Below are 17114 nucleotides of genomic sequence, written 5' to 3'. Positions count from 1 at the left end.
CTCTTTATGTAGCTTTCCCATTAAGGAAAATAATTATTATCATCTCAATAGATGTAGAGAAAACAATTCATAAAATTCGGTTCCCATCCATAAGATTTTAAAATACTAGAAAAATGAATAAAAAAATTCTTGCTTGCATAAAGATCATCTACCATATCATAAACCAGACATCATATTTAATATTTAAATGAGAAATGAACTCTCATATAAAATTTAGAACAGACTGGGATGACCATCACTCCTATCAGCCTGGTACTAGAGATCCTAGCTAGAAGAGTATGACAGGAAAAACCCATACAAAGAATAAGGATTGAAAAGGAAGGGACAAGTGTTCATGATTACAGATAACATGATAATCTCCGCAGAAAACTCAGGAGAACCCACAGAGTTCAAGTTGCTGCATATCTCATTGATACATAAAAAGCCAGGTAGACCAACAGTAATCAATGAAGAAATCTAATTTCTAAAAGGGACAATCCACCACCACCAACAACAAAATAGCCCTGAGTAATCTAGGAAGACTGCAACAAAATATGTTAATGCTCTTATGAGGAAAATCAGAAATGTCTACCAAGAGGCAGTGGAGCAGACTTGTGTAAATGAAGAGCTACAAAGAACCATGCACCTTCATGGATGGGAAGACTCAATATTTTTAAAGTTATGAATATCCTCCTCAAACTAACCTGCAAATTCTAAGCAATTCCAAGAGAAATTTTAATATGATGTTTTTGGCAGAACTTAACAAAAGAGCCAAGAACGACCAAGGCAAGGGGGGTGTCTACACTATTAAATATCAAATATATATATATATACAGCGATAGTGAAATGGTATACCAATGGACCCCCGACCCCAGAGAAGCTGAAAGGACAGGAAGCACAGGAAGTCAGTAAGAATGGGATGACGAGCCAACAGCAGGGCAGAAATGACTGGCTACCTTGATGCAGAAAGATGGAATAGACCATTTCCTTTCACCAAAATAATTTCCAACTGGGATCAAATCTGAATCACAAAAAGCAACTTGTTAAAACGATTAGGAAGAAATGCAAGGAGCTAACTTTCTGAATGGGACAGGCAAAGGTATTTTAAGGTATGAATTGGAAATTATATAACCTTAAAAACAGACATCACTGGTGAATGAACTAAAGGCAGTATAAACACAATAAGCGTGTATATTAGACATGCACCTGACTGATACAGAGCTAGAAAGGCCTGCCTGTGTGGCCCTTGGCTGGCTCCTGAGGACTGGATTTCAGGAGGGTTCCCTCCATTCCCAGAACTGGGACACTGGCTTGCCTGCCTAAACCGTGAGGACAAATACCATGGTGTATGTCAAACACCTGCCTTCCCTTTGGTCGTGTGGAATTTTGGTACATGCTAGGCAGCAGGTGCCTACATGAGCAGACCCCAGTATAAACATCTTGGTCAGTGTCTCTAGTGAGCTTCCCTGGTAGACAACGCCTTGTGGATATTGCCACAATTTGAGGTGGGGGACTAAACGTGTCCCGTGCAGCTCCACTGGGAGAGGACTCTCCTCAGCTTACCCTGGTTTCCTCTGGACCTCGCACCACTTCCTTTGCATCCTTAGCTGGAATAAATCTCTGTTGCGACTATGACTACATGCGAGCCTTCAGATAAACCACCAAGCCTGGGTGTGGTCTTGGGGAACCCCAAGTAACCAACAAAATATTCACACTCAAAACCTGCAAAGTTCAATTATAACAGTGGACATGAAAAAGACAAGTAACACAACGAGAAAAATGGGCACAGGAAATGAACAGGCTAATTTTAGAAGAATCATAAGACCCATAAAACACTGAAAAGCTGTTCAATCTTAGAACAAGGAGCCTCCCTCTTAATTTTACCTGATTGGCAAAATATAGATATAAAATTGTGAAATACTTTGTAATTTCTTAAATCTGGTAGATATTTGGAGGGTGATGTTCAACACAGGTAGTCAGAGGTCTTTTAATGCAGAAAAATAAGATTTCTTCAATTTCACAGTGTATCAGTTTATAGATACTCAGGTAGAGGTTGTCTGCAGGCCAAATGTTGGGATTTTCTCACCAGGCCAAGTGTTGGCTTACAAACTAAGCCACAGTGATCGCTCCCAGGCCAGTTCTGTGGATCCCGTGTCCAGATGAAATCGCCTTAACCTGACACAGGTCACCGTGGTAAGGCAGTAGAACTCATTTTGCTCCACTATGTCCTAGACGCCCCTTTCCTTCTCCTCCACTGCTCCTCCTGCCCTCCCTGGTCACCAAGCAAAAGCTAAATCAACTTTTTACCTGCAAGAGCTTCTCCCGAGTTATAAAATTTCCACAGAGCCTCTTCATTAAAAAAAAGATAACAGCTCATATTCAGTGGGTTTCTACTTGGGGTACAGACTGACTTCCACACTGATTTCTTTGACATCAGTGGAGAGAGTACATCAGAGACACCCACAGATTGCTCAGACAGAAATGAGGAAATAAATTCACAAGTCAAGTTCAAGTGCAACTCCTGTTTTGGCTCAAACATGGATTTTTGGAGGCGCTTTAACCGTAAGAGTGGTGAAGTGTTGTGTAAGCCTGGATCCCTGCTGAGAAGGGCCCGTGAGCACTTCCAGCTCATTAAGTCTCGCCTCATCACAGAGGAGCATGCCGAAGCTAGAGAGGGCTTTTTGGTTTTTTGCTTTTTTGTTTGTTTGTTTGGCTTTCTTGGTGGCACTGGGGTTTGAACTCAGGGTCTTCACACTTTTTGGCAGGTGCTCTACCACTTGAGCCACAACCCTAGCCCTTTTTGCTCTGGCTATGTTGGAGATGATGATCCCACTTTTTGCCCAGGCCGGTCTGGATCAGGATCTACTGTTCACACTTCCCACTGCAGCTGTGCGCCACCACACCCAGCTTTTTCTTTTGAGATGGGGTTTCATGAACTTTTTGCCCAGGCTGGCCTGGAACTGCAATTCTCTCTCAGAGTAGCTAGAATTACACACATGAGCCACTGAGGCCTGGCCAAGTTTCTTTGATAATCATTAATAATGGGTGAATTTGGTTAAGTTTTGTTCCCAAGTTCGAGAAAGAGCCAGAGCTCAGTCTTTGGCCAAACGTATGTGTCTTCGTGCAAAGCTGCTCTAAGACTGTGGGGAGGCAGAATGGGAGTCCAGAGGGAGCAGCCAGGTGGACACGAGCCAGGTGGACATGAGCCAGCTGCCCTCGGTGATTCAGCACTGAACACGGGCTCCCAGAGCCTCACGGTGGTCCCTGCAGAAGGTCCTTCTACTGCTGCAAGACAGCTCCCCAGCTCATACTGCTGAACTTTCAGGCCCCTGGCCATGTGCTCAGCTATTTGGAGCATAAGAATATAATGCAGCTTTTTTATCACAGGGAGCAGCTGCAAGCCTCCAACTCACCAAGGATATTGGGAACATAATGAAGCCACTTGAATGTGCCTGGCATCACTGGCACTGTTGGTGGACTGACTAACAAAAGTAGCTTCCCCTCATCTTCCTGCCCTTCAAAGAGATGGAGGCTGGGAACCAGGGCTCACATATGCTCTGGGCAGCGGAGGGCATCTGCTGGGACAGCCCCTGGCACAGAAATTCAGAAGGGACATGAGCAGAGAATGAAGAGCGGGACCTGAAGAACGTGGGAACGATGGAAGGCAGGCTCCTCCTCTGCCCTCACTCTTCTCCAAGAAAGATGCGTTTCAACTGATTGGGCCGAGGAGCCTGTCCTCGGACTGAAGCGATGGCTGATGTACCTTCACTGGGTCCTTCCTACTGGCTTTCACACTAAACCCACACTCCGATGTCCCGCCTCCAGGATACTGCAGGTCTCCTTCCTTCCCTCAGGCCCCTCACCCTGACCCCTAAACACCATGTCCCAGTCACTGGACTCTAGGATCTGCAGTCCCCACCCACCCATAGTGCCTGCCTCTCCTCTCTCTCCATCACCTGCCCTGGCTCAGAGATGCCACTGTTTCAGGGCTGGGGTGGAACTCGGAGAAAGAGTGTGTGCTCGACATTTGCTCCATCCCAAGCACCCCTCAAGTAAAATCCTCTTACTTTTATACCCTCTGATCAATTACAGTTTTAAATAGCCACTGAAGTCCTGTGTGGCTGCACTGGCAGACCCCACGTGGAGCACAGAGACAGAAGGAAGGTTTCCCTTCTGGCACAGCTTGGCTGTACCTTTGCACCCTGGCCCCAGTGTTCGATGTCGGTGTCAACACGGAGACTGTTGTGGCTTTTCAAAATTTGCACGTGTGCATTCTGCCCTTACAAGTGAGCTTTTCCTGCACCATCCACAGATAGTGTCTCCTAAGAACGAGGCACACAGCCCCACAAACAACGCTGTCCCTTTGTCCTCTGATCACAGAAAGGCTTTCAGGTGCTTTGATAGTCGTGATACTTAACAACTTTGCAGACACGGACACTGAATGATCAGAATGGACTCCTCCATGGCTAGGGAGGGGGGGGTCTTTCTGTCTGTCTCCCTATTAGAATAGAAACCAGTCAGTGTCCTGAGCAGGACCCCGGAATCTCACTGCTGTACTAGGTGTCCCTCTTCAGCTGCTGATTTGTGGGGATGTTCCCAGAGGAGCCTGGATGGTCCTGAAGATGGAGACCCAGGCAGCCATTGCTGACCGACACGCATGATGTCTCAACATCTTAACAGCCACTGTGGCCACTGACTGCACACCACTTAAATATTAACCCTGCTGTCGGGGCTCCTGGAGATGAGGTGACAAGGCAACAGTGTCACCCATCCCTAATGGACTAACAATTCAGAGAGAAGCCTTGGCATGGCACCCAGGCTTATGCCAAAAGGTGGAACTTTGCTGGGCAGGGATGTTCCAAGAGTGACATTTGAAGAGGCAAAAATCCCAAAGCTGCATCCTTAAATCCTTTATTCTACTGTGAATCTTTTATTCATGTATTTATTTATTTACTGCCTATGATGGGATGGAACCCACAGGGCCTTATACATGCTTCCTAGGCAAGTGCTCTTCCACTGGGCCTCACCCCAGCCCCCATTGTGAAACTTAAATCCACCCACAGTTATCCAGAAAGCCACACCTGGTTACTCAGCAAGCTGCTTGCAGGTCTGCAGTCTGTGATCTGGACAGAGCCAGGTATGAGAAGTTATTTCCCAGAGCCCTGCCCTGGGCTGGGAACCATCGGGGAAAACAGGCTACAACCCAGGTGTTGTCAGGAAGGGACAACACAAGGCTTAGCACTCCCCAAAGTCCCCATCTGGGGACATCATGAAGGGTGACAGCAGGACACACAGTCCAGGATGTCGGTCATCAGTAAAACAGGGACACAGACTGAGACAGACTAGGCAGGAAGGGACAAAGGACAGACACCAGGCAAAGCCAGGACAGCTCTCCTGTCTGCAGATTAAAGCCACCCCCCTCAGGCCCCTCCACAGAAAGAGGCACTTTTCAGTCTTAGTTTTTCATCAGCCCCCTGTGTAAATTCTCCACTTTGCAGACATAAAAAGAAACAACAAATCTCAGTATAAAGTTGACTAAGTCTCAAAAGATGGAGGCTGGGGGTGTCGCTCAGTGGTAGAGAGCTCGCCTAACGTGTGCAAGGCCCTGGGTTTGCTCCTCAGGGAAAAACTGCAAAACGTCATCTTTTCCTGGATTTCACCGATTCTGCTGTCTTAGAGCCTGCTCTCGTGACAATATTCAGGAGGTCATTCCATATTTCAAATGCTCTTTCTAAGAACAATGGAACGAGTGGGCTCTGAGAAGAAAATTTAGAAAGATATTCAGGAGAGTGTTTCTTAGAGGAGACGGTCAGAAAACATAAACGATACAGGAAAAGGCCGAGAACTGACAGCTAGACCCGTACAAGACTCTGCAAACAGTGAAAAGATTGCACCAACAAACAAAATATTATTAGGATAAATAAGAACTTGCAAATCGATAACAAGAGACAACATCTAACAGCGCTCGGGCAGAGTATGTGAACAGGTAGTTACAGAAGGGAAAACCCCGGATGCTATGCAAGATTTGGAGCTCACCTGGAGTCAAGGAAATGCAAATTAGAACAATGAAATACCACTTCCCGCCCATTCAATTGGCAAATATTTAAAGTTTGATAAGAACAAGTGCTGGCAAGGGCGAGAGAGGGTGGGAGGGGGTTGTCTCTGGAAAGCGACCTGGAAATGATGAGACAGGACAGAAACATGTCCAGCCTGTGACCTGATGGCATCCTCCCCCCCTCCCTAACAAAGGCTCATTGCTTTTCTGATACAACTGCCTCACCAAAACGTCCCTCTCAGTTCCCACCAACTCACCTCCAGCCCTCACACAGAAATATTAATATGTAGGCATCTTCTCCTAGCTTTTTAAACTTTTCCCGACAAAGAAGCAGCTAAAATAAACCCGGGAGTCTGAGGAGAGTGCTGTTTCTCCATCGTAATTCATACACATGGAACTATTATGTACACATGTGGATAAACGCTTCTTATTTGAAACACAAACCCAAGCACAGAACTTGGAAGTTCCAGGCCCTATGAAATAGAAAAGTAATTCCACAAGCCCACGCTTGCAGTTTTCAGGAGTTTTCACACGGGAGACAGGAGGGTCACAAGTTCGAGATCAGCCTAGGCTTCATAGCCAGCTCTTGACTCAAAAAAAAAGGGGTGAAGATGAATTTGATGGAAATATGATGTCCTCATGTATGAAAATGGAAAAATGTGACCTACTGAAACTATTCTAAGAATGGGGGGCGTGGATAAAGGACAGTGATGGAGGGGGTGAGTTTAACTAAGATGCATTCATTGCAAGCACTTTGTGAATTTCACAATGTACCCCCAGTATAACAATAATATGATAATATAAAAGTAAAATAATTCTTTAAAAAAACAAAAAAAAGAGAGAAAAAGAAGCCATATCCCCCACAAGGGTGCCTCAAAGTCAGGTCTGCAGACCATCCGCCATCCTCGGAAGTAAGCTACATGCAGTAAACACCTCCTGCTTTAGTGACAGGCTGCCGGCCAACTGCTCTCAGTGATGCAAAGTTACAGCGTGTGTGCCGCATGCCTCTGGGTTTTGTTTGTTCCATTTTTCTGTTCACGTCTGTTGTCTGTCACACACCCATTGGTCCACAGCATACAGGGAAGTTTAGTAGCTGGTCCTTTGTCACAGGCCCCCTCACTATTTAAAAAGACCCAAGTCTGTGCTTCTCCATGACACTTATGTGCACAGAAACTTGTAGATTCCATGGAATAATCCAAACCGGACAGTCTACAAAAGACAGCACACCCAGAGAATGGGCAAAGTGTGCTTGCTTCCCACAGCTGATCACGCCACACGGGAAGTCCACGGAGGTGTTGGGCCCTGATGTCTCAGCAGCCCACTCATAAAGGGTGCAATTGCACTGAGCCAGGGAAATGGGTGCCCACAGCTGGGCGGCCACGACCACCATCACCCACCCAGGCTTCCCTGGTTACTAAAACACCATCAGGCTGGCCTCCAGGAGCAAATGGCACCTTGAAATGGGTGGCAGGAGAAAGGGGGCACCACATGTCTAGAGGAAAGGAAAGCAAAGCACTCACCTCAATACAAGTTTGAATCTAAAGATGGGCTTTGGAGTTGGGTGACCTGAGAACAGAGCAAGGGCTTGGAGGAAAACGGGGTGGGGCGGGGGGAATGGAGGCAGCCAGCCACTGAGGCTCACAGGACATCATAATCCCCCTTTCTAAGGAATTCTGCAGTCTGTGAGCCTCACAGCTGTTTGTGATCATTACTGGCTCAGAGGCTCTGGTCCCAGAGCCACCTTAGGTGATACTGGGCAGGTTACCTCACCTCTCTGCACCCTGTTTTTCTTTCTGCATAATGAGGGCGCTGAACTATGCTCTCCCCTGCCAGGAGCCAAGCCCAGCGCTCTGTGCTGGGGTTCAGCAGACAGCAGGGACACGGACTGTGCTCTCATGGTTCCCAGTCCGGGTCTCTTCCTAGTGTAGGACCTGAATCCTGCACTTCCATTTCTACCCTTTAATGTCTTTAGGTTTAGGTGTTCTTACCAAAAGTAAGAAAAAAAAAAGGAGAGTCAAGTTCGTGCATCATACAAGGCAAATAGATGGTCAAGAAAGCCAACCCTCCCAAAATCCTGCTTCACAAACAAACTGAATTCAAAACGGACTGCTAGCATTACAGTAACAATCTTCCCCTCTCTCTCTCTCTCTCTCTCTCCTTCTCCCTCTCTCTCTCCCGCTCCCTCTTTCTCTCTCTTTCTCTCTGTCTCTGTCTGTCTGTCTGTCTCTCTCTCTCTCTCTCTCTCTCTCTCTCTCTCTCTCTCTCTCTCGGACTGGGGTTTGAACACAGGACCCCACACTTGCTAGGCACTTGAGCCACACCTCCAGCTCGTTGTAGGCTTAGAACTTAGTTCTTTCAACTTTCAACTGACAAGAATCCTATAGTTTGGGGCTGGGAATGTGGCTGAGTGACAGACTGCACGCTTTACATGTGTGAGGTCCTAGGCTGGATCCTGAACACGGAAAACAAATCCTACAGGTCACATACTAATTGTTACAATATTTATGGAGTGTCAACTATGTCCAGGCACTGTGCCAAGCTATTGCCTATGGTTGTTGTGAACGAGGTTAAGACTAAATGGCCCAAGACCCTGCACCTGGCAAATGACAGCACCAAGGCAAGAACTCACTTCTGGGCTCTACTTTCATACCCGTACAGACCTCACCCAGAAATAAGACAAGCAGCTTATTGTATCTACTCAAAAACCTATCCAAGTGGCAAACGCCTACCGCACTCATCTGTCTTAAAATTGCACCTGTGACAAAAAACCAAACAAATTAAATAAGTGCACACGTTTCCTGTTTAGCCCTGTGACCACCTGATGATCATTCAAACTGTCTTTATCTCAACTGTCACAACACAAAGCCATTCAGTCCTTGTGGGGTCCTCCTATCTAGCTCCATCCCAAACTTATTTCCTAACACAGATTAAAAGGCACATCCTGATGATCTGACGTGAGTTTTTACTTTGCAAGGGACACCTATCTTTAATTAACTGTAGCCTTAAAATCTACAACAATCCAACCTTTATAAATATTTTCCTGGCTCATCAACTGCAAAGAAAAGCCAGGAGAGCCCCTCCCCAGGCAACCAGCCCAGTGTGGGAAGTGGGCGGGGGACCAAAGGGACAGTGTCCCTTGACAGCTCTGGGCTATTTTAGCAGATAAGAGAGTGGGAAGCAGATCTCTTGACAGATTCTGCCTTCTGAAAGACAGGGAGGCCAGGGCCTCCTGCAGAGCAGCCTGTGTGCCACCCAGCGTCCAGCAGATTGGCTAAGGAGCCCAGGCTCCTGGCAGAGGGCACGGAGTTTAACACAAACTTTTATTCTCTTATACACGGTTAATAGGCTGGGAAGGCCAAGCCTGGAAAAGGAGCTCCCTGCTGAGCTTGAGCAAGTCAAAAGCTTTCAGCCAAACCAAGGAATTCACAGCTGGATAAAGGAGAGATCCTCTCCTGCTGTCCCCTTCTTAATCCTCCAGCAAGAGGATCTTTCTACCCCTAAGCCAGGACGGTAGTCTGTTCCCCACCCATGCCTGCCACAGTGACCCAGGGAGCACTGCAGCCTCACCAGCACCCTGGCCATACTTGGGAACAGCTCTGCCCAACCTGCAGCCATTCCTCACAGCTCAGGGGAGCAGGAGGTCCAGCCAGGAAGCACGGGGACCTGGAGACCAGTCTCCCTGCAGTGCTCAGCAAGGCAAAGCCGGCACCCATGCTCACCATGGCTGTCACTCAGGCACTCATGCCACATGCGTGTGTTACTGAGAGTACAGGTGTGGGAACCGCCCAGGTGCCATGTTACTGAGTACTTACAAGTGTCAAGCGAGAGCCCAGTAGCTAGATGGTCCGGAAGCCCCTCCACTGAGAAACAGCTATGTTAAGTCTCCGACTTCCTACTCATCTAGTATTGATATCATTCATAAAGTGACATTTATTTATTAAGGCAGGTGCTTTGTGAAACACTATCCACACCTCTGCCCTGTAAACCCTCATCCCAGTCATCCCCAGGACAAGCACTGTTATCATTTGTGTGGCCAGCTTTCTGGAGCTGTGATAAAAATACCTGTAAGAGTCAACTGACTGGGAGGAAAGGTTGACTTAGGCTCATGGTTTTGGAGGTTTCAGTCCAGGAACTGATGGGCCCATTGCTTTTGGGCTGAGGGGGCACACCACTGTAACTGGGGAGGGATAGGGTAAAATGAGGATTCCCACAGGAAATATCTTGGTGGGAGTGTCACACACTGCCCTGACAGAGACTCACCTCCCGGCAGAAAGACCACACACATATTTCCTGGGTCTTGTGTCATCTTTTCTGTAAGTGGCAACACTGTTATGAGCGAGGCAGAGGCAGAGGATCTCTCCCCCCACTTCTGGCCAAAACAGCAAGCAAATTCATTTTTCGGTTTCTCTCTCTGTTACGTTGTTTTCTCTTACGTGGGTACCTTTTGGAACAGAGCCAGGTTTTTGGCTGTGGTTTGGTAACATCACAACAGGATCACATGGTATAGGAATCCCTTACATCATGGCAGCCAGGAAAAAAAGAAGATAGGCAGGGCCAGGGCTCTCAATGTCCCCTTCAAGGCCACGCCCCCAATGACCTAACTTCCTCCCACAAGGCCCCACCTCCTAATAGTGTCACAACAGGCTGAGGACCAAGCCTTTCACACATGGACATTGGGGGACATTCAAGATCCAAACACTAATTTCCTTTTTAAAAATACGAAAACTATGGCAAAAAGAGAAAGTGACATTTGGAATATATGTCTGAGGTTTGTTAAGAGGTTTTTTTTTTTTTTTTTTAAAGTGCTCGGGAGTAGCAAACTGAAGAATGCAGGGCTTCTCCAACCTTAGTGTATGGGAATCGTGAGAGTATCTCAAGAAAACAGATTTTGTTCCAGGAGGTCTTCTGTGAGGCCTGGGATTCCTCATTTCCAACATGTCCCCAGGTGATGTCTTGCTGCTGGTCTTTACGTCACACTCTGAAAAGCAAGGTACCAAGGACTGAAATAAGGATATCACTGTATATAGGACTGGGAGAACGTTTTCCATGCTGAAAACCGAGATCCATGTGATCCTGTTCCACACACTGGCGCATTTCATCCCACTGGAATGTGATATGACCACAAGTGACACGTTCACAAGGACTCCACAGAATCACTCATTTCCTTCTGGAGTCTGTGAATCTCTTGAAGGATGGCAGCATGTCCTGATCATCCTGTTATACCTGGTACTTCCCGTGGGTTTTGTCATTTACTAAGTAAAATGTGTCTGTAAACCCATTAGTCTCCACACGTGAAATAAAGATGACAAGTGATCAGCTCACGGACCCTATGATTAGTGTAAGGATAACAAGTATTTCTCAGCTTACAACAAATGTAGATTGAATGGAGACAGCAGTGTGGTGTACTGTGTTGAGTAGAATTCTAAGACCTCATTGGGACTCAGTGAGAAAGGAAAACTGCCAAGATCAGTGACTGGTGTCCCCATGACTGTGGAGGAAGGAGGTGAAAACACATACCATGCATTTGCTACTGTCTCCAGTCCAGGATCGTCCCAAGTCAAGACAGCTAAAGGAGGTGACAGTGTTTGTAGATGGCCTCCATAATAGATACTTAGCTTATAAGTAAGGGGTATTACTTTTTAATACAAAATACTTTAGATGCTTGTAAGGTCTACAAACCCAACTGTACTTGGGAGTTCTTTCTCTATAAAACTTACCTAATTCAAACTTTCTATTTGAAAGCTCTGTCCTCGGGCTGGGGTAGCTTAGTGAGAGAGCTTTTGCTTAGCATGTGTGAGGACCTGGGTTTGATCCAGGTCTTTTCAATGCTCCGGTAATTACTGCCACTCTTCCCTTCTTGCTTTACAAATTTGACATCTAGTGGCACCCATACCATGTTTCATCTAGATTTGGTGAAACATTGCAATTGGGCTCAATTAGGCTGTTAAATCAAACTTTCTTCGTAAGGATGAATTATTAAGGACGAAGTTGTCCAGTTAATTTCATAAACCTGAAAGTCCCCTTTCAACATAGCTTTACCTTGTTTTGCCAAATTGCCATTTATTCTGACAAATTCCCATGTCTTCTCTCAGCCTGATGACAGCACTCATTCTCCCTAAAGGAGCTGTTAGTGTAATTTTTCCCTGATTTCCACCATGGTTAAAACTTTTTCTCTTTAACCCTTCATATCTAAAGGACAGATTAGCTGGATATAAAACCCTTGACTCACATATTCCTTAAGTTTTTTAAAATATTCCCCCTCATTGTCTTATTTTGCATGTATCTGTTGATAAGTGTGATACCAACCTAATTTTCTTCCTTTTGTTAAGTCACCTAGTATTTTTTACTAGAAGCCCAAACAGTTATTTTCCTTCTTCCCCTCCACCTCGCCAATCCCCAGAATCTTTAACCTCAAAGTTTATTAGGATGTCTAGATTTTAAGTTTTCTGGGTCAGTTTTCTCAGATACACGTAGAAACTGTCAATACATTGATTTACAGCTTCTTTTTTCTAGCCAGTACTCTTAGAATGTAGTTTTAAAAGTCAGTTTTGGTCTGTCTTCTTTCCCTTCAATTATCTGTGTGGGCTCTTCTTGGCTGATCTCATGCATCACCCCTTCTCTGGTCCTCCTGACTGCTCCTTACCTCATCTTTGACCTCATGGCTGGGTTTTATTCCTCTCCTCAATATCCCTTTTTAGCTTTTTCAGTTCAATATGAATCGAAACTTTGTAATTTTGTCTTCACTTTTTTGACATTTTGTAATTGTACACATTTATGGGATACAATTTGGTGTTTCTTTTGTCTTTATTTCTGAGACAATTCTTTGTATCTTTCCTCAATTTCTTTCTTTCCTGTCATAATATTTCATTTTTCATATTCCATTTTTTTGTTATTCTGAGATTTTTAAGTTTCTGGTTTGAGATTGTCTTCCATGCCTTCCTGGGTTCGCTCAGGGAGGAGCAGTTCTGCCTGGCAGTAGTGTGGCAGTTTTCATTTTCATGCTTGTTGTAGGAAGGAATATTTCTTTTCTTCCATTCACCCTGTTTTCTTTATGTGGTAAGTTTTTATGAATATATCCTATCATCTTCTGATGATTCTTAAATAACTTGGATTTTCCTAGATGAATGAGAACAGGCATTTCTAAAGTCCTCTTGGTGAGTAAGTTTCTCAATTCAAGGTCACCCTCCACGTGCGGGCTGATTTCAGATGTTTATGTCTCTAATATATGCCTACTTCTGTCTCCTAAGTGCACTGTGGATGAGGGAGATGGGGGTTTATTTGTTCTTCTTGCTCACCTCTACATACACCAGTAGGACAACAAATAAAGAAACTTGAGGGCTGGTGGAGTGGCTCAAGCAGTAGCGTGCCTGCTTAGCAAGTATGAAGCCTTGAGTTCAAACCCAAGTACCACCAAAAGAAAAAAAGAAGAGACTTGAAAAATCACAGACATTAGGTGTCAGTCTCTTTGCTTTAATCCAAAGAGGACTCTCCATCGGTATCCATGAAAGACTGAATCCAGGACCCACTGAGGACACCAAAATCCAAGGATGCTCAAGTGTGCGTAAGATGGCACGGTATTTGCACAGAACCTGTGTGTGCACATCCTGTCGTGCACATGAAGTCATCTCTAGATTATTTAGAGCACCTAAGACCATGTAAATGCTATGTGAGCAGCTGTCACACTGTGTAGTTTAGAAAACTGAGTCCATGGGTTTTTCTGGTAATTCAATCTGCCATCAGTTGCATCCAGGGGTGCAAACCCACAGCTATAGAGAGCCACACAAACTTCCTCACAGAATCACCAGACATTTCCCCTCCCACTGTCACAAACACAGGGGCCATCGTATATAAGCCATAGTGAGGCTAAAAAGGTTATACATAAACACCGTGAGTGCACATCAGATTCGTGGACAGTAGGAAAGCCAAGACCAAAGTCACTGACACATCGTAGGTGGTGGACACTCTTAGTGTGTAGCCCTGCTTTCACCTATGGAAGTTCACAAGCGGAAAGTAAATTGTGGAGTCCTTATGTGCAGAAGTTGTGAACAATAGGCTCCTCTTTTAGGACTGGCACCTGTATCACTAGGGAGTGAGTTCTGCTCTTGAAAGCTCATTAGGAGGACAAATTTACAAGCTCTCTAAAATATAGTTTGGATTTGACAACAGATCCTGTCAGAGGTCTGGGTAAAATAATTCCATAGCTCAAATGTAACCCAACTTCCTCTTACTAAGGTTTCAAGCTTGTCTTAAGCAACAGTGGCACGTGGTGATTGGAGAATGAGCTCGAGAGTCAGACAAACCTGGGCTTCTGTCCCGTTCTACCACTACAGGTGTGTGACCACCAGGCATGGAGTTACCTTGCTCAATGTCAGCTGTCAAATGAGGCAATTCTGTCGCCCATCATTGCTGTGAGGATGATGGGGTAACAGCGTAAATCACTGCGCACTCACAATCACGGGGGTCTTACTGCTGTGCTAATATGATTTCTTTTTTCTCTAGTCCTGATGTAATGGAGAAGTTGCTCTTTGTAGTTAAACTCAGGTCACGTGGGCAGATTGGAGCTAGCGATGCCCCTACGCTAGAGACTAGGAAGCTGCCATGATGGAAATGGACAAGGGCCAGAGTCGGCAAGACCCCTGGAAGGGAGCCACATGGAGCTGCTAGAATGGGAGAGAGGAGCCAGGGAGAGCGAGCGTGCAGTGCTTCCTGCTGCCCTGATTTGCTCCAGAATCAATGTGTTGTAAGTGGCACTTATGTCACCTCATTCACACAGGTGGCTTCAGAGGTGGGTCTAAGAATTTTATAACATTGTTTCCTTGGCTAAGTATAGTCAGAGGTGAAAATGGTTACAAATGATTCTTGGAAAATAACCCAATACAACAAAGTCAGATGCCCATACTGGCTCAGGACACAGGGTTTAATATGGCAGCTGTCCTCCCTTCTCCTGTCATTAGATATGAAACGCCACACGCTGGAGGAGCGGGTTTGTGGAGCAGCAGGTCCCCATGTGGGAAGGGCTGGGCTGGGGCTCCGATGAGGATGAGGCTCATGTATGGACAGCTTGCTCTTGGCGTGGCCATGTTGAGAGGGGGGACCCCTACAAGGTGGGGTGTAGTGGGAGGTGATTCGGTCACTGAGGGAGCTGCCCTCAGAAGGAACCGCTGTCACTTTCATGGGACCCTGAGATGGAACCAGTTCTTGGGAGAGGGCTCGCATGAAAGAGTGAGGCTGACCCTTCCCTGTGCTCTGGCTTCCTGTCTCACCGTGTGATGTCTCCCTTCCACACCCACTCCCGCCATGATGCCCTCTGCCATGATACAGTGTGGCCAGGGAGGCCCTCACCAGAGCCAGTGCCATATTCTCTAGACTTCCAGCCTTCAAAACTGTGAGCTAAACAAGCCTCTTTTCTTTATAAGTTATGCATCCTCTAGCATTTGTTGTAGCAACAGAAAACCAACTAAATGGGGTAAGAAGGAAAGAAGAGACAATGGGGGAAAAGAGGATGGAGGCCTTGGGTCTGCATTTAAGGATGCAATTGAGGCTCCTAGTCACATTGGCTTACCCTGTCAGTGGATGCCACTGACACCTGAAGGTTTTGTCATGCCATTAGCAACATTATATAGACCTGGCTGTAGAATAAGCAGAGAATTTTCTTTATCATACAGGTGAACAAGCAGTGACTTTTTCCACCACAGAGACGTCCTTCAGTCTTTCTGACCTGCCCATGGCTCAATTCAGCCAGAAGTGACCCTCACTGCCTGAATCTTGAAAGTATGTTGCCAGGTTCTGAAAAGGCAGTCTTCCTGGAATATGCCCCAGAAGGACACAGGACAGGCCCACACTAAGGGGGCACTGAGTTCACAGTCTGCGATCCCTGGAATCCCATTCAAGGCAAGCTGCCTATCTTCCAAGCATCTCAAAAGCCCACCTTAGAAGCAGTGACCCGGACTTGGATGCCCAGAGGGAGCTGAAGGGACGCCGAAACAGGAAGTTCCTTAGGCCGTGGTCACGGTCACGGGCAAGCCTGGCTTTCTTCTGTCCCATTAGAACCTCAACCCCATGAGCAAGAGTCAGCATCATCACTGTGTCAAGCGATCCTGAGCGATGCCCCGTTCCCGCGCACACCCAGGGAGGCTCACCCCACAGGCGCGCAGACCCAGGCGGACGGCGAGGGGGACCTCACCCGAGGGTCTGCCTCCACCGCTTCCTGCTCCCTGTGACTCGAGCCAACGAGAGAAGGCGCGGTTGGCTCTCTGCAATCTGAGAAGGCCGGCTAAGCTGGAGGCCCCAAGTTCACGGCCCGTTTTGGGTTTCATCTCTTTCACCATCAGGGGATTCTAGGAGGAAAAGCTGTCAGTATTGGACAAAGCCTGAATTCCACATCTTCCCCAACTCTGCCCGAATTCCTACAGGTGCTAAGGACCCTGGGCTCAGCACAGCCATGGTCCCCTGTGGGGAGCGCGCTGACTGCTGGAGTACCGCGGGACTGAGTGGGACAATGGCTGGAAACACTGCTCCATCTTCTGCACACAGTGAGCCCTGTGCGCCCTCGCTTTTTTATCACTATGTGTTCACTGAAATGCAAAGCAAATTGCCCAGTGTCTGTCCCCTTAATCCTGAACCCTTCATGGGTTTTAAGGGAAGCTAGACCATATGGTCTGGATTCCCTCACAAATAAATCAGCATAACACTTGTCAGTAAAAGCTCTTTTCTGCTCTCGTTTTCAGGGGCCTTTTAATCCCATGTCCTAAAATTATAATAATAAAAGTTAGTTGTGTTTTGTGAAGGTTAAATAAACTCCACTTAAATCCTGTCCCCACAGGCTGGGGGAAGAGGGCTGCCTCTGATGGGAGCTGAACAATCCTCTCTCCAGCCTCGAGCCACCTGCACAGGACTGGAAGCCAGGAGAAGGCTCCCCAGCAAGGAAAGCCAGAAATCAGATGAGGGAAGTGCGAACCAAAAGCAGCCACTGACTCCCAAATGGAGCTGTGAAGTGACAGGAGCCCTAGGCTCAGTCCTCGCCAGCACACAGAGTGGACTCTCCTGAACAGGGCTGGTACTCTCTACTCTTCCTAGAACT

The 17114-nt window shown here is 46.6% G+C and overlaps 1 protein-coding gene across 2 annotated transcripts in view; it reads right to left on the bottom strand.

Moving 5' to 3' along the window:
- The window catches only part of Kif26b (kinesin family member 26B), a 402766-nt gene that overhangs the window by 325033 nt on the left and 60619 nt on the right, over positions 1-17114 (bottom strand). The gene's annotated exons all lie outside the window — the stretch shown is intronic.

Source organism: Castor canadensis, chromosome 11, assembly GCF_047511655.1.
Source record: "Castor canadensis chromosome 11, mCasCan1.hap1v2, whole genome shotgun sequence".
In the NCBI taxonomy this organism is placed as follows: domain Eukaryota; kingdom Metazoa; phylum Chordata; class Mammalia; order Rodentia; family Castoridae; genus Castor; species Castor canadensis.
The sequence above is the reverse complement of the archived record's forward strand: the minus strand, read 5'-3'. Positions and strand labels throughout refer to the sequence as shown.